General features: G+C 42.5%; 1 long non-coding RNA gene across 3 annotated transcripts in view; it reads right to left on the reverse strand.

Annotated features, from left to right (window-relative positions):
• LOC110362084 (uncharacterized) overlaps positions 1-25151 on the reverse strand; it is a 40726-nt gene that overhangs the window by 12088 nt on the left and 3487 nt on the right. For 2 of the 3 annotated variants that reach the window (XR_010471168.1, XR_010471167.1), the window contains exon 2: positions 15486-15588. This is a non-coding gene — a long non-coding RNA (uncharacterized LOC110362084). Of the gene's footprint in view, positions 1-27; positions 193-1693; positions 1846-12963; positions 13102-15485; positions 15589-25151 lie in introns of those variants that run through there. The other variant, XR_010471169.1, reaches the window with a different exon arrangement.

Below are 25151 nucleotides of genomic sequence, written 5' to 3' on the forward strand. Positions count from 1 at the left end.
CAAATGCCTTTTTCAGACCTCCGTTACCTTTGAGCAGTTTTTTTCCTTTGCATTGCAGTGTCTACAAACTCTGCTTTCTTGCAGTAGAGTGGGATTACTCTTGGAAGGTCTCTTGCCAAATTGAGTTGTCTGGAAAGTCTCACCATGGCTGAAGGATATTTCTGGATTGCTTTTCTCCCATCTGCCCAAGAGCTTTCAAATATGTGACACTTTACTGGCAGGGTAAGCAGTGTAAACCAGCTTTCATTAACAGGTATGTTCTGCTCAACCATTCTTGAGGCTCCAGATTTTTCAGTTACTAAGTCTTCCTTAGAAGATTTTGGCTTTCTTGTTTTACTTGAGGGTGAGTTTGTAATATTTCAGCACATCACTTACAGTCCAGCAGTAATGATATCTGATGAACCAAAATCTAACAAAACCTTTCTAGCTGCTACTCATATCTACTATGGAATTTTTTTTATGCCTATTCACAGTATCACAGTATGTTTGGGATTGGAAGGGACCTCAAAAGATCATCTAGTCCAATCCCCCTGCTGGAGCAGGAACACCTAGGTGAGGTCGCACAGGAACATGTCCAGGCGGGTTTTGAATGTCTCCAGGGAAGGAGACTCCACAACCCCCCTGGGCAGCCTGTTCCAGTGTCTGTCACCCTTACTGAGAAGAAGTTTTTTCTCAAATTTAAGCAGAACCTCTTGTGTTCCAGCTTGATCCCATTACCCCTTGTCCTATCATTGTTTGCCACTGAGAAGAGCCTGGCTCCATCCTCATGGCACTCACCCTTTATACGTTTATAAACATTAATGAGGTCCCCCCTTAGTCTCCTCCAAACTAAAGAGACCCAGCTCCCTCAGCCTTTCCTCATAAGGGAGGTGCTCCACTCCCTTAATCATCTTCGTTGCCCTGTGCTGGACCCTCTCCAGCAGTTCCCTGTCCTTCTAGAACTGAGGGGCCCAGAACTGGACACAATATTCCAGATGTGGTCTCACCAGGCCGGAGTAGAGGGGAAGGAGGACCTCTCTCGATCTACTAACCACTCCCCTTGTAATACACCCCAGGATGCCATTGGCCTTCCTGGCCACAAGGGCACAGTGCTGGCTCATGGTCATCCTGTTGTCCACCAGGACCCCCAGGTCCCTTTCCTCTACACTGCTCTCTAATATGTAATTTCCCAACCTATACTGGAACCTGGGGTTGTTCCTGCCCAGATGCAGGACTCTACACTTTCCCTTGTTAAATTTCATTAGGTTATTCCCCGCCCAACTCTCCAGCCTGTCCAGGTCCTGCTGGATGGCAGCACAGCCTTCTGGCGTGTCAGCCACTCCTCCCAGCTTAGTGTCATCAGCAAACTTGCTGATAGTACACTCTATTCCCTCATCTAAATCGTTAATGAATATATTGAATAATATTGGCCCCAGTACTGACCCCTGAGGCACTCCACTAGATACAGGCCTCCAACTAGACTCCACACCATTGACTACCACTTTCTGGCTTCTCTCCTTAAGCCAGTTTGCAACCCACCTCACTAGTCTATTGTCTAGACCACACCTCCTCAACTTAGCTGTGAGGATGCTGTGGGAGACTGTGTCAAAGGCTTTGCTGAAGTCAAGGTAGACCACATCCACCACTCTGCCATCATCCATCCACCTTGTTACATTCTCATAAAAGGCTATGAGGTTGGTCAAGCATGACTTACCACCTTAAGGAGACTTCAGGGTGATGTTTTTCTTAGGCTACTCTGGAGCATCAGGACAGAGGAATGGAATACTCCAGGGCTGACACTCGAATGAACCCAAAATAAGCCATTTGTGTCCTTTTGTGGAGTCCCAGCCATCCCACAAAATTATCCTTGAAAAAATACATGAAAAGTGAATAGTTGCTGGTAATGCATCAGTTTTGAGTGTGCCTGGCTGTGTAACTAGCAGCAACACCAGGGGACCAGGTAACTCGCACCAGTACCTGGGTGTATCATCTCCTCACTCAACACTATAGTAAGTTCTATGGAATACATGTGATAGAAATGACTGTCATCTTCTATCAAAACAAAATACTGAAAAAATCCTTTTAATCCATTATTTTTCTTCCAGGTAGACCAGATACTTCAGTGAGTCACATCCAAGCCTGTTATTCTGGTGACAGCTGCACACTCTACCCATAAGAAGCAATAGCATCTGACCATATAATTCATGAGAAGCTCCCTACTCTTGTCCAGAGCAGAAATTTCCCTCCTACCCTAAGCAAATCTCGTGTTAATGACCTTCTATTATCTACCACCTACATCAAAACATAAAATCACGAGGAAACAATTATCACTTCTAAAAAAAATGATGCCACAATTGAGACTCCCGATTTACAAGCCTGAATGTTGTGCTTGCCTGCATATTGTAACGCTGGAGTTTGCTCAATCCCAATGTAACTTTCATTAATTTCTTGACTTAAAAGACTACAACAATAATTTTTTTTTCCAGACTAGTATATTCATACATAGGTTTGATGAGTATTGTTTCATCTCTTGATGCTTTTTAATGACAAAACAGAGCTCTGTTCTATTCCTCTTTAAATTATCAGATGAGAGTTCAGCTTCAGTCTGCATGTCTAAGCTTGCTTTAGATTTCATGAAACCTTTATTGCAGGAGTAAGTACAGAATATTTTCAATAGATTTCTTGCTATCTCAGGAAGAACTCCTTACAAAAATTTAGCAATACTGAAAGATAACATTTGGAGAAGTAGTGAAGTAAAACTTGAATTAGGAGAGTAGCGGCTTTCTTATAAACTGGCATAAAATAAATCCAGCATGGCAGGCATTAAATAGCCTTCAAACTAAGACATCGGCTGTAACCTGATCGATAGTAACTCTTCCAGCTCTAATACCCAGACAGCAACTGCAAATTACATAAACAGTTGAAAAAAAAACATGGCTCGTCTGCACACAAATAGCTACCACCAAGTTTCAGGCTCTTCAGGCTTTGATTATCGTGTGGTTCCTTTTTCGTGTATGATAAGAATCACACCTAATTTCTTGGACTGAAAACAAACAGATTAATGTTTCTCATTCTTGCTGCCATTTCCTCTGTTTCATACTAAAATGTCAGCACAAAATCCATGGTGAAAATATTTGTGCCCAAACACAACAGCTTTCTCTTGCAGGAGTGGTCCAGCTCTATCTGTGCTCTGCATTATAAGGATGGAAACCCAATGAGTTGCTAAGGAAGTCCTCTGCACCGTCATGAATCAACCCTATGGTCATCAAGTCTCCCTTACCCAGGAAAGTTCCCAGCCATAGGTGAATATCTCTTCCAGTCATCTTAGTGACCCTCACACACTCTGATCCTGGTGTTCATACTAGTCTGCTGCTTCTTTAAATCCTTTGCAAATACCCATCCCTTCAACAGCTGACCTTTCTCCACTTTCACATGAATTTTTTCCCCTTCAGCCCCCGTGACTGCCTCCGTCTCCTATGTTGATAAAGTGGTTCTTCAAGGCTATCCTCTCAAACATTATTCAGACTAGAAAATATTTCACTTGTAAATGTTTCTAGATAAAATACTGATTTTAGTCCTCTGCCAAGGACTACAACTGGTACAAAGTTGCTAATGAATAAATACCTAGGTCATCATGTCCTCATTTTTATAAAACTCAGAAGTTATCTACATTAACTAGATACAAAATCCTCCCACAAGCATACATTCTTGCAGATTCCTCATATTAATAGATCAAAATATTACAGGAGTAGAGAAAGGAGAAATTCTTTCCTATTTCCAGGTATCTATTTATAAAACATCACTTCTGTGTTGTTCTTCTGTTTGTGGTAGAAACAGTAAATCCCTCCATAGCCTGAACATGTAATAACTACAGGTCTGCACCTTCCTGGGCAACAGATGGGTCACCGGTCTATCAGGCAGAGGTTTTATGTTTTGCAGGTTAAAACCCAAACCACCTATTTTTCACTTCATGTAGAGCACCATGCTTCAGGTTTGAAGTATAAAAGGTCTCAATGGCACACGCATCAAAAGGGGATTTTCTCTTGCTGGTCCAGTGGAGGGCAGCAAAATATTTACTAAAGAGATTCCTAATTTAATGTCCTCGTCACTGAGCTGTCTCAACAAAAGGCTCCATAAAAACCTTGGAATAGTTCAGTACTTCTTTGTTTGGCTTACAAGACCTTACGTATTTGTATATTTTAGTTAGAAGTCAGTTTTCAGAATATTTGAGACTATTTTTCACATCAGAGATCCTGCTTTAAGACAAACAATTCTTTCTGCATAAATAACTCTGTGATGCTCCCATTCTTTCCAGAGCTAATGACATCCGTATCAGGAGGACGAGGGCACTAATGCTCTGCCTTGAAGCCTGCTAGTCCATTCTCTGCAAAGCTTGTGTAAATTTACCAGGGGTTTAAATCCAACAGCGTATCTCCAGCACAGCTGTATTGGCATACTGATCATCTTGCATCATTCATTTGCTATGAGCACACATTATCTCAGCTTTTAGTTTAACATATAGGGGAGTCGGCAGTACTAATGGAATAGCTTGAGACCGTGTCCTAAACTGGAACCCAAATTAAATAAAAGGGAAATATTTTAATGTATCAGTTAATAGAGTTTCTACAATTCTCTTTAGCAGAATCTGACTGTAAAATATATTAATTTTACATTGATTTTTCATGAGATGTTACTGATTATAACCCTCCATGTGGGGACAGACTGACTGCAGAAAGACTACTGAGAATAAAATGCAGCATGTCTAAAAGTCTTCAGTCTAAATCACAGGAGCTGTAAAAGGTCTTTAACTAAGGAGCGCACACATGTTTTACAGCCTGGAAAAAACTCACTCTCTTTATCAAATGTTTAGGATATCCTCCTGGAAACTAGCTTCCCTATTGAATTTTATAATGACAACAAGGCAGAAGGCAGAACAAAGAGGCATCACATAATGGTTTGAGGCCAGGAAGGAGCAGAGGCACACTTTGCACCGAGCTGGCGGTACCTGCTCTGCCGAGCAGCCCCAGCTATGGCAGGAGAGGGGAGCAGATGCTGTGGTCCCAGGGGTGACAATTGTTGTGCTTCTGGTGTTGGCTGCAAGCAGCCAGTTCAGGAGCTCAGGCTGAAATATTGAGGAGCACACACTGAGAACCATGAACACACTGAGAACCAATTTGAATAATGCAGGTGATTTTTCCTGGCAAATGCTGGCAAAATCCAGTGTTTTAAATTGTAACCAAAGCAAAGAGCTATTCAGTAGCTGAATAAAGGTGTATATCAATGAGTGCTCAGATAATGTAGTGAGGGCACTGGAGAACCCTTCTACTCTACAAAATGGGCTGTAGGGAAAACAACAAAATTATTCCCAGTTATATTGCTGAAAATTCAGGACAGAGAAGCCTCTGCAAATCTAGCCATATTCAGAAACAGAAAAGGTTTTACTGTGTTTCTCACAAAGATATTGTCAGCTGCTGATATAGTAGATACTTGACTGCAGACAGTGAAAGTGAAGAAAACCATCGTGCAACAGAACTGCTGAACTGCGGAGAGTCCAGCAGGGGGATGCAGCAAGCTGCGGGGCTTTCCTGCAGGATTGCCGTACAGCTAGCTCCAGGGAGCTGGCAGCTGAATCTTTGGAGAAGGTACACGTCTTGATAGCTCAGTTATACATAATACAGAAGAGACAGGACATCTTCAAGTGAGAGGTGGGATCTCAACCAGGAAAGCGGAAAGCACTGACAGGGGTGGGAGAGGAGAGCAGAATTTTACACAGCATTATTCTTAAATTAATAAACTCCTAAAGTGGGATATCTTGACATAAAACAAATTGCCAACTTCCTGTTGGGGCTATATGAACTATGTATAAGACATACTTACCCAGACAGGATATAATGGTATGTAGTACATGTTTACAATGCACAAAGTACCTGTACATACATATAAATTCTATTTGATGCTTGCACTTGGCTCTGGCACATTATTTTCACTGACACATGTTGTAGTTACTGTAATTACAGAAAGTACAGTGCTCATGAAGCAAGCACCAGCATCAGAACAGAAATCTTCCAAAAGAAAACTGCTCTGCTTTACACTATGCAAGGACTGACTGAATAACTGACCCATAACGGTGATGTTCAGGAGGTCATGAAGGCCTGCTGAAGAGCAGGAGGACAATCCATGCAAGCTTCATCCAACACAGTTGTTCTCAACTGGAAAACATTGGTATTATTTCTAAAGCATATGGAGCTGTCTTAAGTGGTTGTTTACAGTCATATTAATTGCTATGGAGCCTGATCAGGTGGAGATGTTGAAAGGAACAAAGCCGGAAAAGTAAAACAATAGTAAAGAGAAGGAGTGGCCCAGTGCACACAATAACCAGGTTCACAGCTGCTAAAAAACATCTCGCAGCCCGTGCTCCGTGGACTGAACTGTCTCTCCAAGGCTGTTGGAGAGACACCCTGCAAACACTTGAGCCTGTCCTTCCTTTCCAGGTTCACTGGCGTCCCCTCGGGCGGGGGGGAAACGCCCCATCCTGCTCACAGCCTGTTCCCCAGCTTCTGCTACAAGGCTGCCTGCTTAACTCTGGACCTTGTTTAGCACCAAGCTCCACTGAAGGGTCAGTAACTCTCTCACACTCTTGAAAAGCAAACCATTTATACCACCAGGATGAGAGTCAACACCAATTTTCTTCACACCTGGAAGCCTGGCTACTGCACACCGTGGTGTCCCTTGCCTTGGCTATTGCCTGGCCTGGTTTCCTAATACCTTCCCTGCCTAAAAACACCAGATTACCTCCACCTTATCCAAAAACATAGGCAAAAGAAATAATGCCTGTTACTCTCCTCTCATCTCCTTGTCCCCGTCTCTCGCTCTTGTATTTCTCATTTCTATTTTAATATTTTTTATCAGGGTAGCATGCAGCTTACTTGGAGCAACAGCTTTGACCTGTGACATAGCAAATTGACTGTGTATGTGATTGAAAGTTCATCTGGGAGAACACAGCAAGTCTGGTGGGCCCAGAACAAATAAACCAAAGTCTAATTGTACATGATCGCTTGACATCACAAGCTTTCCTATATTTCTACCTGAGATTTTCCAGCACAAACACAGAATATCTGCTAAGAGTCTTTCTGAGATAACTATCCATGTAACTGCAGTTGTAGGAAACAAACCAAGAAATACCATCAAATTTAGCACAAGGGTGTTTTATACTCTTTTCCTGCAGTGAGACATTAAACCTGCTAGAAAGAAAATACATTAGTTACAACTACGTCTTAATAAACAGTTCATGGAGAGCACAGAGTCAAGCAGTAAATAAGGCAGAAATAAGACACATATTGCATTTGTTGTATTCTTGGGCAACACGACACGGTTCTGTTCAGAAAAAGAGAGTTTGCCTGTATGGCAAGGGGAGGTCCAGGGACAGGGAGGTCTGGGTCTGGGAGGCAGCCAGGGCTCCTGCCCTGGTAGAGCAGCATCTTCCTGCCCTGGGCTCCATTTCCTGAATTAGATGCAGCAATGGCAAAAGCTGCAGCTGAGGAAAGAGAAAAGCAGCTTGCCAAGCAAGGGAGTGAATGATGGCTGGGAGGGAGACACCTTGCAGCTGGGAAAAATGGTGTGGTTATGTGCAGAGAAACAAGAAGCCAGAGGCCCGGAAGGGTGAGCGGAGGAACAGGACACAACGCCAGCTTTGCAGGGGCCTCATATGCTAAATGGTGGCCCACGCCTCCAGAAGGGAGGGAGGTAGAGATGCTTCTCTAGCCCCTTTGTATGGGCTCGAAGGCTGAACTGCAGAATGGCTCCTTTGTCTCAGCCCCCTGCTGGGGCTAAAAGCCATGAGGCATGTGGCCAGATGGCCAGGGCTGGCTCTGAGGACATGAAGGGAGGAAAAGAAGGAAAGCTTCATTCCTTAAATTTGTACTGATCCGTGAGGCTTAGAGAATAAAACTCCAGGGAGCACACACAACATCAGAGAGTGCTTTTTAGATAGAGGTTCTCAGACAGCTAGGAGACACTTGCGAGGAAGAAAGGGAACTCTGGATGCACCTACCTTATGTGACATATAGCTGCTGAGACCTGTTTGTGAGACCTGTGTGACTCCAAAGTGCAGCTGGTGAATGAGATCTCAATTTGCTTACCATGCTATGGGCATGCCAGGAACAAATCTAGTTTTAAAAGAAAGCCCCATAACCTTATGGTCCCCTGAGAGCAGTCACTCAGGGAGCTTCCCAAAATAGAAACTGCGTAGTGGGTGCCAGAGGCAGTGAGGCAGCGTAACTAAGAAAATTGATGAAAAACAAGTGCTGAGCAAAGCAACAGAGAGGTGGTTTTGTATTAACCCTGCCAAATGGATTATTTATACCCTAATCTTCTGCTGTTGGTATGACTGAGCTTTTTGAAGGAAAGCTGCAGCTAGCTTCTCCTGGTTATTTAATGAGGCAGATAGGCTTATACCTTAAAGCAATTCCACCAGCCTCTGACAGCTGTCCCATGCACATGAATTTCAGGATAATTCTTAAGTATGACAGAAAGTGGCAGTTAAAAGGAGATATTCTGGGGACAATGGGACATCAGTACTGCCCAAACTGTAAACCAACATCAGGTAGAAAAACTACATCGAGCACTGAAAGCGTGTAACTTCAAGAGAAACATCTATGGCACGAAATACTGATTAGAGGACCTGGATGCTGGCAAGGGAGGGAGGTGGCTGAAGTGGACTTTACTGCCCAGGGGATATCAGTGACAGATGAAAGGCAGGCAGGCAAGTACACAGGAGCAGGACAGGGTGCGCCAGGTGCCCTGGCATGAGCACACAGAAGCATTTGGAGAACAAAAGACAAGAGAAAGAAGCTGGACTCCAGAAACTACCTTGAAAGCTTCAAGGCAAGGTAATTTCTATCTTGAACAGCAGCATCTGACCAGCAGCACACACAGAGCTGACACCTGCCTGTGGCCCAAGGCCTGCATTCAGGTTCCTCCTTTTGCAAAGCCCTAGAGCCCCTCTTCAGCCTTACCAAAATCCAGGTATCACTCCCTGAGCGACTGAAACCACCTACATGGGACAAGCAACAGCTTCTACCCTTTCCTCATTAGCTCTGTTCACGTCATGGTGGAAGAATGGTCATCCTCAAGGGTCCATAATAGACTATGCTGCTCACCACAGCTCCCCACTGGAATAAACCCTTCCAGTCAAACTTTGAGTGTTTATATATTTACATACATAGTATGTGTGTATAGACATTTATTTTATAGAACTCTAATAATGGGGTCCTACCACCTCCCTCTTCTCCTTTCAAGAACCGCCAGTACTTGGCTATTTTTATTATTAAAACAATTTGGGTTTCCTTAAAGTTTAACAGAAATCTCCCTTATTGCTATTTAAGACCATTGCTTCTTGCACTTTGCCCACTGCAGCAAATCATTTATTCCCTTCTTCCTTGGAGCATCCTTTGAAATATTTTAACAAACACTGTTATCACACCTCCCTTCAGTCATCTTTTCTCTAGACTAAACAACCCCAGTGCCTTCAACTCATAGGGCACAATTTTTTAAACTTCTGCCATTCTTTTTGTTTGCTTCTGGATGCTGTCCAACTGCTCCACACTTTCTTGAAAGTGCAGCGTCCACAGAATCACATCTGAAACTTCACCAATATGTTTAATACTAAAACAGTTACTTCAGAGATCTCATTATAGGGTACTCCATACATCTCAGTGCTGGACTTGCAGTTTTTAACTCCTCTGTTCCTTTTTTTTTTTTTCCCAGGATTTCACAAGGGAAAAATACAATTTGGGATGTTACCGCGACAGTTCAAGGGTGTAGAATGGACTCCCAGGGCAGGAATCTGATGGTTCTGTGTAGGAGACGAGGCCAGATGCCAGGGTAGGATTAAGAAATGTTGCCTCTTATTAGATGATACAGACTTGCTAGTGAATTTAAGCTGACCTATAGTGATGTACAAAATGCTCTAGCAAACTATTTCAATCCATTGTGAGTGGCAAATTAGAGTATTTCTATTGCCATTACAGCACTTCTTGTGTGTGGGTTTGCCTTTTTTTAAACTAACTTCTAGACCACTAAATTAGTTATTGATCCATTGTTAAAAATTATACCAACAGGAAAACTGAGGAGTAGGAAGTACAAGTAAAATTACTTTTACACAAAAATGTGTATGCTGAAACAGATATCTTAAGTTTCCTGACTTTGTGAGGAAAAACGTAAGATTACTAAATGACTGTCACTATAACCATCACAGAGAGGAAAATAGTATAATGTGTGGTTTAGGACTGACATTTAATTATTTGCTCTGCCTAATTATCTAGTGGACTCTGGCAGGATCTACAAAACCTCTTCACTGGTTGACATTTTAATTACCTTTCTTCAATACTAAGATCTGCAAAAATTCCTCCACAGCTTGCAGTTCTCCTGTTTTTTCTTTTTTTTTTTCCTGTTTGGCATTAAATTTAACATCTAATTGCACTTCTAAAGTTTGGCTTATGAGTGCCTACCAAACTTTTTCTCAGAGCGGTATCTGACTTGTGCAATCTGGCATCATCATCCCCCAAGGACTACGTGTTTGTCTCAACCAGCCCAGGTCTAAAAAGCTTGTGAAGTGTTTCTCTTTCTTCATTCTTCTTCTTCTGACTGATCTCCAAAATTTCCTTCTTCCTGGGGATGTAAAAGTGTACAGAATCTGCATAGCAATACCTAATAACCAACCTGCTCTTCCTCACAATATGTAGGCTATTGAGGATATTACCTGCTACTAACTAATGCTGCAACTCAGAAAACTACCTACATTTCACATCTTAAAGTATCTTCATTTGCCCTTATGAAAAGGCAGATTTATCACTTGAACTGCTTCCACCTGTCAGCCAAATTTTTTGATACCTCGCATCAAAACCACAAGCTTCTCCATTTTCTCATTCACCACGTGTCTGTTTTCTTCTCAGTTCCTTCAATATCTGTACTACTTACTTTCTGGTCTAGTTCAAATTTGTGGTCTCTCTGGTCTTGGTCATATTTCTAAGGGGAGCTTAATGAGGGGCCTGAGTCAATGTTTAGAATTAGCAAGCAGGATGCTGAGGAAAGATCCCTGTGGAAGGGAGAAGCATGTACCTGCCTTAGTCACACCATTAACATCAACACTATTTAGCAACTGGTTTGTACCAGGCTGCCCCAGGAGCAGGTTAGATTTCTGCTTTTAAATGGTTGCATACCTTTGCACCCTGACTTTAGAAACTGGCTCAGTTACAAGATTTACAATCTTTTCTTCTAATACTAGCTGTTTCTTCCATGCTTTAGAGAAACTACATTAAATTCATACACAGTGTACAAAGATCTTCCAAAATTAGAACAGAGGTGAGCATGTAGGCAGCACTGCAGGGATAACCGACTCAGGTCTTGCACCTAATTAAAGAGATTTGCAGTCATCTGGAGGTTGACACAAAGATTAGTGGTTTAAATTCTCATAGAATCATGAAACAGTTTGGGTCTGAAGGGACCTTCAGAGCTCATCTAGTCCAGGCCCCCTGCCATGAGCAGGGACATCTTCAACTAGATCAGGTCACTCAGAGCCCCATTCAGCCTGGCCTTGAATGTCTCCAGGGATGGGGCATCTACCACCTCTCTGGGCAACCTGTGCCAGTGTATCACCATCCTCATTGTAAAAATAGTCTTTCTTATGTCTAGCCTGAATCTCCCTTCTTTCAGTTTAAAACCATTATCCCTTGGCCTGTTGAAACACATCCTTCTAAAATGTCTGTTCCCAACACGTCCTTCAAAAAAGAGAAAGGAAATGAAGGACTGCTCAGAAGAGTGAAAACCCTAGGTAGTGTATGTGTGGGTAGAAGGGAAAGGGAGTGTGTTGCATAGACACTGAAATGGCTTGTGGAGCTGGCAGGGCTCAGCACAGCCAGCACTGGGCTGGAGCAGGCTCCTCCAGCAGCACATAGGTGTGTGCAGCTTGCCCAAGGCTGGCAGAGCCTCCAGGTTAATGCACCCAGAGTGCTAAAACTGTGTTAGTGGAACAACCCCTGTCTCCGCAGGCAGCAGCCAAGGTGCGGACAGAGTGCGCAGTGCTGCCTGTGGATGAGGGGGTTCAGTGCACACCTCAGCAGGCTTCCAGCCATTCTCCTCCAGGGATGGGAAGCAGTTACAAGAGAAGCTCTGGCCTGTAGCCCACTTAGGGGTTGTTATCGTGTGTGGGTACAATACACAAACAGCTGATCCACTTCTTGTCCAAAAGAGATGCTGAAAGCTGCTGGTGGTGCCACTCTACCTGTGCTAACAGGCTCCTTCAAAGGCAGCAAGTGTATCAACACCAACAATTGAAACCACTCATGAACACAAAACTGTCTAGGTAACTAAGGATGCCAAAAGCACCATAGGATGCACAGTCGGACCATTCCCCACCCATAATTTAACATTTCTACCCAGCTCCAAGATGTCAGGGCAGCCAGCATAAGCACAGCTTCCCAGGAGCATTCAGTGGTTTAGCATTGAGTGGTTCTGCTCTCAACCCTCTGGTAGCAAAGAACAGCACTGCACTCAATCCTGTCATCCAAATTCTTCGTTGTTCTTGGAAAACACACCAGCATACCATGAGAGCAGCTGGTCTAATTGCTTCCTTTCATTACCATCTATGGATGCTTCTGTCAAGCTAACCTCCTCTACCGACTGGGCTTCTTTACAGCTCTTGACCTTCAGCCTCGTGAGAGGGTTTGAGACATGAGCTACATTGTCCACGTCCCCCACAGTCTATTTTTTGCTACTCTCTGCCCTTCATGGTCATTCACAGTAGTTACTCTTTTCTACAACCCACCCTGCTGCACAGCCTAAATTGCAGTTTTTCTAAAGAACAGCCTGAACAGGGTATTTTCTGCTTCAAACAGGCTACTGGGCATATTGTATATATATATTTTATCTTTCCAGGTATTTTTCGGTTTTTGGTTTTTTTGTATAGCTTAGTTTCATGCTACTTACTTTTAAATTCCTGCATGGAAGAATTCTTCTTCAGCATGAGGTAGATATGGCAGAGAAATCTCCAAGCTCCTATGAGTATCCCACCTCCTTCCTTATTCCCAGTACTCTGCATTGTTTTTAACAGTAATCAGTACCTAATTAATGTTTAGCAGAGTATCTGTGGCACCTGTGGTAGAAAAAAATCACTTCCCATACAATATCATTAGAAACAGCAGCAGGAGGACTGCAGAAATAGCACAGCATTAGGTCATTCACTGAACACACAGCAAAGCTAAATAGGTACCATTTTTCTAGACTTTGTAGTGGCCAATAATTAATAATCAGCCATTGAAATTTGTAGAGTATAAACTTTATTTCCCTTGAGATCTGTTATTTCTTTTCTAACCTCAGGAGCAGACTTGGGTCAGATCCTCAGTCCAACACCACTGTGATCTGACTCCAGCAGAGAGGACAGAGCAGTCCCAGCAGTCAGTGGTCATGACCCGCCACCATCACACTGTTTTTTGGTGCAGAGGCTGCTGTGGCAATTTTATCTCAGTCCTTCGGATGTCAAGAAAAAAGTGGGAGTCTATCAAAGAGGCAGATTTCTCAGGTTTGTCTGCACGCCCATTGGATTCGTGCTTAGAAGATGCTTCTGGCAGAAAGGTTGGATTGACCACCAGCTGTCATATCCACATAGATAAGCCAACACTGCTGGATAATCCATGGAATAACCACACCGTGCCCAGGCAGGGCAGGATTGCATTTAGCATCTTTGAATAGAGCCACAATAAATAACAGAAGATAACCACGATCATTTTGGACTGCTAAAGACTACTTAGAGTACTTTCATCTGCACTTAGCACCTAAAAAGTATAGCAATTATATTTTGTAATGCTTTAGCTTTTTCAGTTTAGACAGGAACCATCCCAGAACAAGGTAAGTCAGTAGAGAGAGAAGGTATGAACTTAAAAAAATAGATATAAGAAAAAAAAATTAAATCCACATTTGTGAAGAAAAGTCCTGGTTAGAAATAGACTTTGTTAGTGATCCCATAAAATTGTCCATCTTCACATTTTTCACATATTCAGCTAGACAGCAGGTTGCAAACAAAAGGAGAACTCCTCTCATGAGGCAAACCAGAAAAATTAACCAGATGGCAGAAGCTGAATTTGAATTCAAAGCCAGTAACCCCCAAAAGCAGAACCATAAGTTTCCTTCAGACAAGTATTTCCATTGCTCAGGCTGTGGAAAATTGCTCTATAATTAGAAAAAGAATGAACTGTGTTTTTACTATTCATGTAGTAATACATATTTTTTCTGATAAGAACACTTGAGAGACCTAAAAAGTTTCTGGTCTTTATTTATAGATTTGCAGGGTAAAGTAGCCTGACCAACAAAGAAGTATTATAAAACCAGAAGATTTCAGAACACTAAAAATACGCAGAAACTGTGAAGCCAATCTTTCTTGCAGAGTTTACATTCCAGCCAACAGCCTGAGGTGAGAGATGAATTGAGAGGTCCATGAAGAGGACTTTAAGGGCACTACACAGACTATTTTTGAGGGAAAAAAAATGAAAACAGATAATTTGCAATAGGTGTCAGCTTGTGATAATTTCTATTATAGCAGTACCCAGAGCTTTCAAACACTGTTGTGTAATATACTGTGTAGTATTGTTTTGTTTTTCTGTGGGTCTTAAGTTTAAGGTCATATATGTACTGCAGAGTAAATTGTCATTTTTAGCAATACCAGTGGGTGACTCCCAGCAAGATGGCCTGGGTATAAACATCATTAGCCAAAGCATCTGCTGTTGGCTGGTGTCAGAGACAGGATATGAAAACAGAGAAGCTTTTGATTTTATATTGTAAGGCCAACGGGCTGCACAGAGATATTAGTTTGCGTCTGAGCGGCAGCTAACGCTGCCAGCTCCATTCAATTAATCTTCCTTTTGGGCTGTACGAGCTGGCCAGGCACAGCCAGAGCCACAGCTCCCTGGAGCTTAAATCTCGCTCACTTCAGGCAAATAGGCTGGGTGGAAAGGACCAGCCTGTGGAGGCCTGTAAAGGTGGCTGCTGCTTTCTGCTGCAGGGTGTCTAACAGAGACCCCCCTTGTAGGAAGACCATGTTTGGCAAGGGGGCTCACTCACTGGGTGACTGTGCTGAGGGCACTGCAAGGAAAAAGGCACAAGGGAAGAGCAAGAGAAAGTATCAGCATGTCTCCAGACTTTTGTCTACTGTAAATTAATAGAAATAAAATACAGCTTTCACAGTGGAGGTTATGTTCCTGCAGGGGACCGTGCCTTTCAATGTACTCATAAACGGTAGAGAAAAAGAAGCAGCTTACCACAAACAAAAGCAAAGAGGTGTGAGGATATCACATAACTCAGTGATAGGGCAGTACAGCGAAAGACGAGGTTCAACGCTGAACAGTCAGAGGATTTCAGGAGGACAGTTTTCCATGAGGCAGAAAGCTTACGATCAGCAAGTGATGTTAGGCTGTATGATGAGGCTGGTGGAAGACTCAGTTAAGTTTTGTTCTTACTTGTACCATTTCTGGGGGTACAGCAGAAGAAGGCGACAGTGGCAGAGCAGATCACAGCCGTGCTCTCAAATCAACACTTTCCTGGGTAACTCTAAGAATACAGCTGGAAAAATAAAAACAGTTATAAATCTGGCAACATAACTAATCTTATTTTTAGACTGTTGTCAAAATACAATGTTTAAAAACATCACTGGTAATGGAAATTTCTTTATGAGACCCACCTCTGCCATTATTCATTAGCTATGTCAGTGACTAGAATAAAATCCTTTTTCATGGTTTTATTCTATTAAATTGATCTAGGATAGTGTGATTTTAATCTCTGCTCTTCCCTGGTAACATCTACAACAAATCACATGGTCTTATATCCTTATCTTCCATTATGCTTTTGATCTTACTTTTCCAAACATCAGTTTTGTTTCCCCAGTCCCTGTTTCCTACAGCAACCACATTACTGTTCCTTCTGTAACAGCTCTACAAGGGAAGGATTTCTTATTTACAGGAAACACGGCTTCCTAATGCAAAATGTTTTTCCCAGCCACACTTAGGTAATCACGGTGCAGCACCCTGTCAGGCAAAATACATTCTCTTCCATTTTAAATTATCTTCAGGCTAAACAGATAAACAAAAGTACTAAATGTAGGATCCAAACACAGAACTTCAGTTCCTCTAACTATTATTTCTGAACTCTGTTGAAATTCAGAACTTCATTGGCAGAAATTACCATTGCTCACATTTTAACAAGATTCAGAGCAGCCCAAGTCTTGGATGATTTGCAGCTGGATCCCTTTGTTTTTACAAACAGCTGGATCCTTGTACTCCTTGAACTTTGCAGGCTGAAACTACATCTAAGAAACACACTGAATGTAAAGACAGCAGAATCTGGCAGGGATATACAATGCCACCTGCAGCATTTACCCAATTTGTTTGCTTTAATCCCGTATTACATGGTGCAAGGAGAGACGTGTTAGTTATCCAAGATTCATTCTGGTATCAGAAAACATAGGAGCATACGCAAGTCGCACTAGAGTGGAAAAACCCGCAACATTTTTTCTTAGCGAATGTGAAAACAAGCACAAGTTTTGCTTTCTGCTGAAACAGGGTCCAGATCAGGCTAGTTTATGTTACATTCCTGGAGGGAGCATGCTGTTGCAGCATGTCATATATCAGATCCAGACATGAACTCCTGAAAATTAACACTTGCCACAGGTGTTATAAATTCTTCATTTTCTGTGTTCCGAGGGATTATTTTTTTGCCAGTTTGCTGATAAGTATTATCTGACAATGCCTGACATCTAAAATCATCTGCTCACAGAGGAATGACACCAAGGGTGGCTACATAAGCCTCAGCAATGTGAAGACCTTCTCCCCTCCAGAACGGAGCTCCATGCCCAGCTGGCTCCTGTCCTGGGGGCTGACCAGGCTGCTGAGCAGCAATAATTGTCATTTTGGGTTTTATCCTGCAAGAACTCCACACTGTGACCATTCAGCACAGAAGCACTGCCCAGTAGCTGCCCTATCTAGTCTGCATTGAAACCATTCCACAGAAGCTGAGGGACACTTCAATCAGGATTTACCCCCCGTGAGCTCAGTTAGGTTGTGGGCATCCCAAGGAAAACAAACTGTCAGAAGAAGGATGCTGCAAGCTGGGGAAAGAGCCATCTTCCTCCAGTCTGCCCCTCCAAAAGAACCAATCTAGGATTACAAATTGTCTCTGCATGTAGCAGCAAGACACGAAATGTGTGTCAAGCAAAGAAAAATCATCACCAAAGTTTGACATGACAGATAAACATAGAAGGCATTAACAATAGCCAAATTTTTCATAGCTTGCTTAGATCCTTTGGGTAAAAGCAGCCACACAATTAACCAAAAACTTTAGTCAATAGCTGATGTTATTTCAGCATTTTTCAAATGCTTCAACTAGAACCTTGTCAAAATAAACGGTGGATTTGTGCTGTATGTGCTTATATGGCATGGTTGATCCTCACTGACACTATTGCAGTGTTGTAAAGCATAAAATCTAGTTAATGGTTTCTGCCAAACCATGAATCAGTTGCAAAATAAGGACCTGAAGTATGTTCTTTTTTCCATTCTCTAATATTTCTTCGCAGCACAACCCAAACAATTGCTCATAATTAAACTGATTGGAGGAGCAGACACTGGCAGGAAATACACTGCTGGCGCTGGCCCGATAGCACTTCATTGTACTGAATTTAGAACAATTACATCAGTTCCTTTCATTTTGCAGAAAAAGAGGGGGGGGAGCTGCTTTTTTGTCCGTTGCTCACTACAAGCAAATCAATGTTTATCAAATCTCCTGAAGCAGATTTGTATATTTTTCATGAGCAGCATAAGTGCATCCCTGGGTACTCTAATGCTTTTGCCCATCCTGTTTAACCTTCTTTATGGATGCTTTGTGTTATTAGTCATGACTCATCAGGGTTTTTTCTAGGAAAGCATGAGTAGATCACCTTTTAATAATGGCAAAACAGAAAACGAAACGTATTCTACAGCAAGCAAGCAAAGTGAGTGAAACTGAAGTCCATATTTAAAATTAAAGATTGACTTGTGACTTCTTTCACATCTACAGAGCAAGAGTCATGCATATGTATTACAGAGCAGAATAACATCGCCCAGCACTGTAGGGAAACTAAAGCCAAACTTTGCTCTTGAGCACACCTGTCCATTTCAAACAAACAGACCAAAGGGTATGCTGGTACCTATAGAAACAAACAGTCAAAAAGAATGCTGCATAAACCCGTGAAACTGTCCCTTCCTTTTCACACTAGTTTTGTGCCCCAGACTAGTCTTAATTCCCAGCATTTCAGGAACTTCACTTTCCTACACAAATCTAAAAAAATTCAACTCTGTTTGGGTACCTACAGTTCACACCTCTATACGTAGAGAGAAGCCATATTCAAGAGGTCCTTTAGAATATCAACTGCTCTATATTGCACGGGGCTGAGCTTTCAGCTCCTGTGGCTGCTCTGAAAGAGCAGGCAGAGATTTGTTTTCATTCTGCAGTGCCCAGTCTACTGGGAAGCCCATAGAGAAGAGAATGGGGTGGCCCAGCAGTGGTTTCATGCTCCCAGCAGACCATGTGCAACCTTGTCCTCGTACAGAGGCCAGTCACAATCAGACAGCCAGTCAGTTACTCATGCATTCAATTAAAGTGCTTTTTCTCTCCCACATGCCCAGAGATGTAGCACTTCCCATGAGTGGCTGTGAATAGATCTTTGAAGAGGTTCTCGCAGAATGAATGTACCTCTGTTTCCCCAAAGTGCTGAATAGAGGGCAAACTTGGTTCAGAAGTACATTCAGTGTTAGTATATTTATAACAAGTGAGATCTGTGCATTCATGTCTCATGCGTTACCCATGCAGACCTTGAAACAAAATCCAGAGCATACTTGGGGGTAAAAAAAAGAAAGAGGGGAAGGGGGTCAGGGCTTGTGAATAGAGCACTGTGCAGGGAATGAGGAAGATATGGCTTGCAGCTTGCCTCCACCAAATCAATTTCTTTCCCCTCTTTTTCATGGTCTAAAGCCTTGCCTACCCGTATTGACAGCTCCTTGGGACACATAGCCTTGGTTGATGCTCCTGGATGCAGTAGTACTGTAAATATCAAATACCATCAAGAGTACGATTTTGTGTGTTCTAAAGATGAGGATATCAGTCACAGAATCCAAGAACTGTCAAGGTTTGAAGGGACCTCTGGAGATCATTCAGTCCAATTCCCTTGCTCAGAGGGTGGCCAGAGCATGCCACTCAAGACTATATCCAGTCAGGTTTTGGATGTCTCCAAGGTTGGCAACTCTACAGCTTGTCTAGGCAACCTGTTCCAGCGTTCAATCACCTTCACAGCAAAAGGTCTTTTCTAAGTATTCTTCCTGTGTTTCACCTTGTGCCCATTACCATTTCTCCTTTCACAGGATACCACTGAGAAGAGTCTACTTCCAACTTCTTTACTCCTGTATCTCCTCCGATAATATTACCTCCTCCAAGATAAATAGCTCACTCTCACTCTGTCTTTCTATGTAAAATGCTCCAGTCCCTTCAGCATTGTGACTTTTGCTGAGCTCCCTCTAGTATGTCCATGTCTTGTAGTGGGGAACCCAGAACTGCGTACAGCAACCTAGATGTGGCCTCACCAGAGATGAGCAGAGCAGAATATCCTCTCTCAGCCTGTTGGCAATGCTTTTGCTAATGCAGGCCAGAGTGTTGTTAGCCTTCTTTGCCACAAGGGCATATTGCTGGTTCATGATCACCTCAGTGTCCACCAGGACTCCCAGGGCCTTTTCTTCAAAGCTCTTCCCAGCTGGTGGGTCCCCAGCCAGTCCTGGTGCTCAAGGCTGCTCCTCCCCAGCTGCAGGACTTTGTGCTTCACTTCTGTGAACATCATGAGGTTCCTGCCTGCCATTTCTCCAGCCCACTGAGATCCCTCTGAACAGCAGTGCAGCCTTCTGCTCTATCGGTTTGTGTCATCTACAGAGCAAGTTCCAGACCCAAATAAACATGATGTGGATTGTAACAGGAGCAGAAGAACATTTTGACCTGTCTTCCTGGTGGACTCTCGTGGCACAGTTTGCACAGCCCCAAAGGTGCTGAGGCCACTGTGGCTTTAAAACGACCTGTCAGAGTCATGGTGAGACCACTGTGCAGAAAGGCCATTTGTCTTGTTTGTGCTGCATCATGCCATTCCCAGTCACGAGAATAAATCAATTACATGGAAAATGAAGGAGAAATAACAGCTGCTTATTACAGAAGTGCAGCAGCTCTGAGATACAAATAAAATGTCAGCGTCTTCTTACTGGATTTTTTTCATTTTGTGAACAATCTTGTTTTGCAGTTTATCTTTCTGTATAAGAAGGAGGGTGCCTACTTTCTATTTTTATCTTTGCTGGGAAAGATTCAGTGTTTTGATTTTAGCAGAACACTATTAAAACAGAAATATTCCAGAGTCCCAAACTGAAAGAAACTCATATTCATGTTTGTATTACCTCCAGCCTGTGTTCCCTACCAGAAACCCTCAATGGACACAGTGTAGTGCAATTGCTTGACTCTTATATTTGTACCTAGCACACCTGACACCTTCTCTATCAAATTATCTATGAGTAAACACTGACATTTAACTATTTTTAAAATTAATCATAATTTAAATTTCCGGATAACCCACAATGTCTTTTCAGACAAGGAGGATTAAATTCAGGTTCCTAAAGAGACATAATTAAATAACAATGTGCTTGAAAGAGAGGGATGTTCTTTTCAGGTCGAGAACTCAATGAAGATTAGCGTGTGCCAAACCAGTTTCCTGATATGCCAGCAAATTTCCTGAATATTCCCAGCCAAATTGCTCAATCTGCTTCTCTGTTTCCTGTTTGCAAAGCTGGCATATTCCTGCTTCCCTTCCCTCCACCCTCTATTTGTCCTGGTTGTGGAAGGGTCAGAGCCAACTGGCACTCTGCACAGATGACAGATACTGGAATAAGGGACCGGAAGTGCCACCGTAACCACAGTTTTGTATCTTCCTACAAGGACTGAACACTTCTGACCCGCAGGCAGTTTTGGTACATGTTACATTTAGCAAACGCTCAAATGTATCTTATTTCTCTTTGGGGCACATTGTTCAGAGCAATTCTAACTTCACCAAGAGGTGTTTTTCTGCTCTCCGTCTCATCCGCTTTTTAATTTTAATCATCTCTTTGGAGCAAAACTTAGATAACATGTTATCTCTAACACAAGAGAAAGTTTGGAAGTACACAGAATACTTACCCCTTTCTAAATCAAGAACCTATTGGCCACCAGAAAAAGAGGGGCAAAGGGAAAGCATTTCAGTACATTTTGAATTCCATTCTCCAGGTGAACTTTGTTTGTGATATGCTAGGAAAAGATATGTGTGAACAGGAAAAAATACCCTAAGGCAAACCATTGAGGATTAAAGCTAACCTGCCTTTACTTGAGAGTTTTCAAAGTACTTGCATACATTGACTTTTGCATTACAGAATCACAGAATGTCAGGGATTGGAAGGGACCTCGAAAGATCATCTAGTCCAATCCCCCTGCTGGAGCAGGAACACCCAGATGAGGTCACACAGGAATGTGTCCAGGCAGGTCTTGAACGTCTCCAGAGTAGGAGACTCCACAACCTCCCTGGGCAGCCTGTTCCAGTGCTCTGTTACCCTCACTGAGAAGTTTCTTCTCAAATTTAAGTGGAACCTCTTGTGTTCCAGTTTGAACCCATTACCCCTTGTCCTACCGCTGGTTGTCACCGAGAAGAGCCTGGCTCCATCCTCATGACACTCACCCTTTATATATTTGTAAACATTAATAAGGTCACCCCTCAGTCTCCTCTTCTCCAAGCTAAAGAGCCCCAGCTCCCTCAACCTTTCACATTGCTCCCTCAGCATTCTCACATTGCACTTCATTTCTTGGTTTCACTCAGCATAGGGAACAAAAGTACCAAATGGTCATTATAATTTTTCCACCCAGAACTGTGAAATCCAAGAACAAGAAAACCAACCCCCTATGAACAAGAAATGCCATCTCTATTTTTCCAGCTCCACTAGTCATCGCAGCCTTCAGTTGAGTGAGAGAGGAAAGGTGCTGGCAGAGTGCCGTAACCACTTCACCAGCACAGACAACGAAGAGTGAGAGCTTTGAGAGGAGAGTCACCATCACAAGTGCTGAAAATAGAGTGTGTTCTGTTATATTAATGTTTATTGGAAGCATAGCATCACCGAAGTATTTCTGAGGCAAACCAAGACTAACCGGGAAACTATCACATATGGTATTCTTCATATTTCCAGTAATTTGACTTTTTTTTTTTTTTTTTTAACTACAGAATGATCAGCAACACAAGTGCTTTATACTGGTGTCTTACAGAACTGTGCCAAGAAATACCAGCTCAAGAAATGCCCCAATATCATCCAGCTTGAAATGCTGGCTTGCTTCTTTACACCACTTTGCAATGACTCCCTGAGTAAAGGCTCTCCCGATGTTTTATCAGCTTGAAGAAGCCCTGTTCATCTTCTGCTTTATCGCCAGCGCAGAGCCCTGCCAAAGAATAGCTGCTGCAAAATATGACATTAAATCTGAGACTCCTTGTTTTCTTTTGGACGGTCTCCCCTCCTGAAACACTCACTGAAAAAAAACAACCAAAAAAACCCTTGACAGAAAACACAGCTAGACACTGGAACTTGATTTTTAGCCATCTTTCTCCAAGCTTGATCAAGTCACTTTCAAACTCAACCCCACACCCACCCAAATGCACAAGAGCCAGGAAGATGGTTTTGTACTGCAGGACTTGCTGCTCACACTTTAACTTGCAAGTTCTGACAGTTATTTTTGCTTTAAATTCTGAAATAAGTGTGCAATTAATTAGGCAGCATGCTTTAATTTGCTTTTTCTTTGTTGTCCATTGCAATGGCATTATATCACTGTGATATTGCACCCTTGGACAGGACACACACTAGGACAAACCCTTTTGTTTATAGGCACATGGATTTCAGCCTTATTTCTGCTATTCCAAGAGGCATGAATAAATTATGTCATAATTTTCTCTGACATGCATTGTTAATTAGATCTTTCCAGTGATAGACACAGCTGGTGCTCCAGCCTGAGACTACACATGAGTTTACACAGTACAGTTTATGGCAAAAACATTTCCTTGTAAGTTGATATTACAACAACAAAATTATGTCTTCTCCTCTTGGATTTTAATCCAACCGATTTTATCTCTATGTCTACCTTCTCAACCATGTATACTTCTTCGTGTTGGACTGCAAAAGACCTCAGTCTGGTAAGCTCATAGATAGGTACTTAGCCACAAAAAACCCCATCAACCCCCAAAACAGAACTCTCCAAATCATCACTTGATGTTAACACAGCTGCCTAAAATATTGTCCATCCAAAAGGTACTTCCACAATCATACCTTACACAATTATTGCACAATTATATATTATTTCAGAGTTGTTCTTTTTTAATGGTCAAATGACATCACTGTGCTTGAGCTCAAACTCCCTCAACATCATTTCAGTACTCACTTTAAAACACTTGATTTTATTTATGTAGAGTTGGAGACCACATCTTATACCCCAGAGTTTAATAGCACAGCATTCAGGGCCAGAGTCTGACTACTAATACATAAAGACATAATATAAAAAGACATTCCTGTATATAGCAGGACATATATCCAAGAAAGGAAAAGTTGCCTTAATCTCTGCCATTTTGATTGAAAACTCAACTCCAGCTGGTAATCCCCCTTTTTAGTTTGCATTGCTATGTAGGAAATTCCTGACTCCTAGTAGTGTTTCACTAGACAAGAACAACACAAACCAGAGAATAAGTTAAGAAAACAAAGGAATAGGTTTGCATTTTCTATCCATCTTTTCTACCAAAACTAGTTAAATCATGGCTAATAAAGCCACAGAAGACCATTCTGCCCCTTCCAACACAATGGCATTTTCTACAAAAAGAGAAATATTTATCTTTCTCAAAGACAGTCTTTAGAGGCGTTAATTCTAAAGATCAGCCATATCCTAAAAGAAAATGAAAAACTTACTACCTTTCATTAGGAGAAGAAATGAATACTTCGACAGTCGTTCCAACATAAAAGTCATGGAGCTTTATGAATAAAGAAATGTGACCAAGCTGCAACTCTCCACCAGACACAAAGTCCTGCCCTTGGGGTGAAATAAACAACAAACTGTCTCTTATGGGTCTGAGTCTCACTACTCCGTTACTCCTACAAGGTACTCACGTGCTGCAGTGAGTAGCATGAATCCTGGTTCACCTCCATGGACCAGCAGGACACAGAGGTGACAGCATGGTCCCACTGTCACCTCCTGTGGATCAAAGCTATGGATTCAATACACATTTGCACCTGCACACCTTCACAAAAGGAGATCAGGTTTCCCAAATTCCCACCTGCCACTCTTTCCAAAAGCCGCAGAGGATGACACAAAGAGAAGATGCTTAGATTCCTGCAGAAGAGGAGACACCAGAGCAGCTAACAGGCAATGTTGATATCAATAACTTAGTCCTGACTAAGTAAAGAGCTATTCAGTTGCAGACTTTGGAAAGTATTGGGGCAATTCCTGCTTTGTACATCACCAGCACTTCATGAGACAGTGACCAACTGAAAGCATCCAGCCCTGAGCCTGCTGAAGCCACCTGGCATGAGAAAGAGGACAAGTCCAATCTGTGCAGAACCTCCCAGCACCAGTGTGGTCCAGCTGGGGTAAATAAGGTCTTTTTCTGCCCATGCTGACCCCACTGCATTTCTCCTACCATGGAGAGAGAGGGTGGTGGCTGTGGCCTGATGACCCTGTGCCTCCACAGGCTACAGAGGACCTGGGCTAGTACTGGCCAGGGTTATTTGACTGGACGAGGTCACAGCAACACTTTGGGAGAGTCCGACACACCTCACTGGAAACAGAGGGAGAGCTCAGAGGGAAGGAGGAACTCTCTCTTCCGTGGAGAACTTTCTAGCTAGCAAATACTAAGTGCCCTTTCAGGGGCTGAAGTTTCCATCAGTAATTAAGAAGAGCTTTTCCTTTAGTGACAGCTACATTAAAAGTTTTCTGCTTCATTAAGAATGAAAACATCCTCAAAAATCTGGAAAGATAAACTGTGAGGAAAAAAGAAAATTTAAAAAAAAAGAGGGGAAAAA

This window comes from Columba livia, chromosome 3 (assembly GCF_036013475.1).
Source record: "Columba livia isolate bColLiv1 breed racing homer chromosome 3, bColLiv1.pat.W.v2, whole genome shotgun sequence".
Taxonomy (NCBI): Eukaryota; Metazoa; Chordata; class Aves; order Columbiformes; family Columbidae; genus Columba; species Columba livia.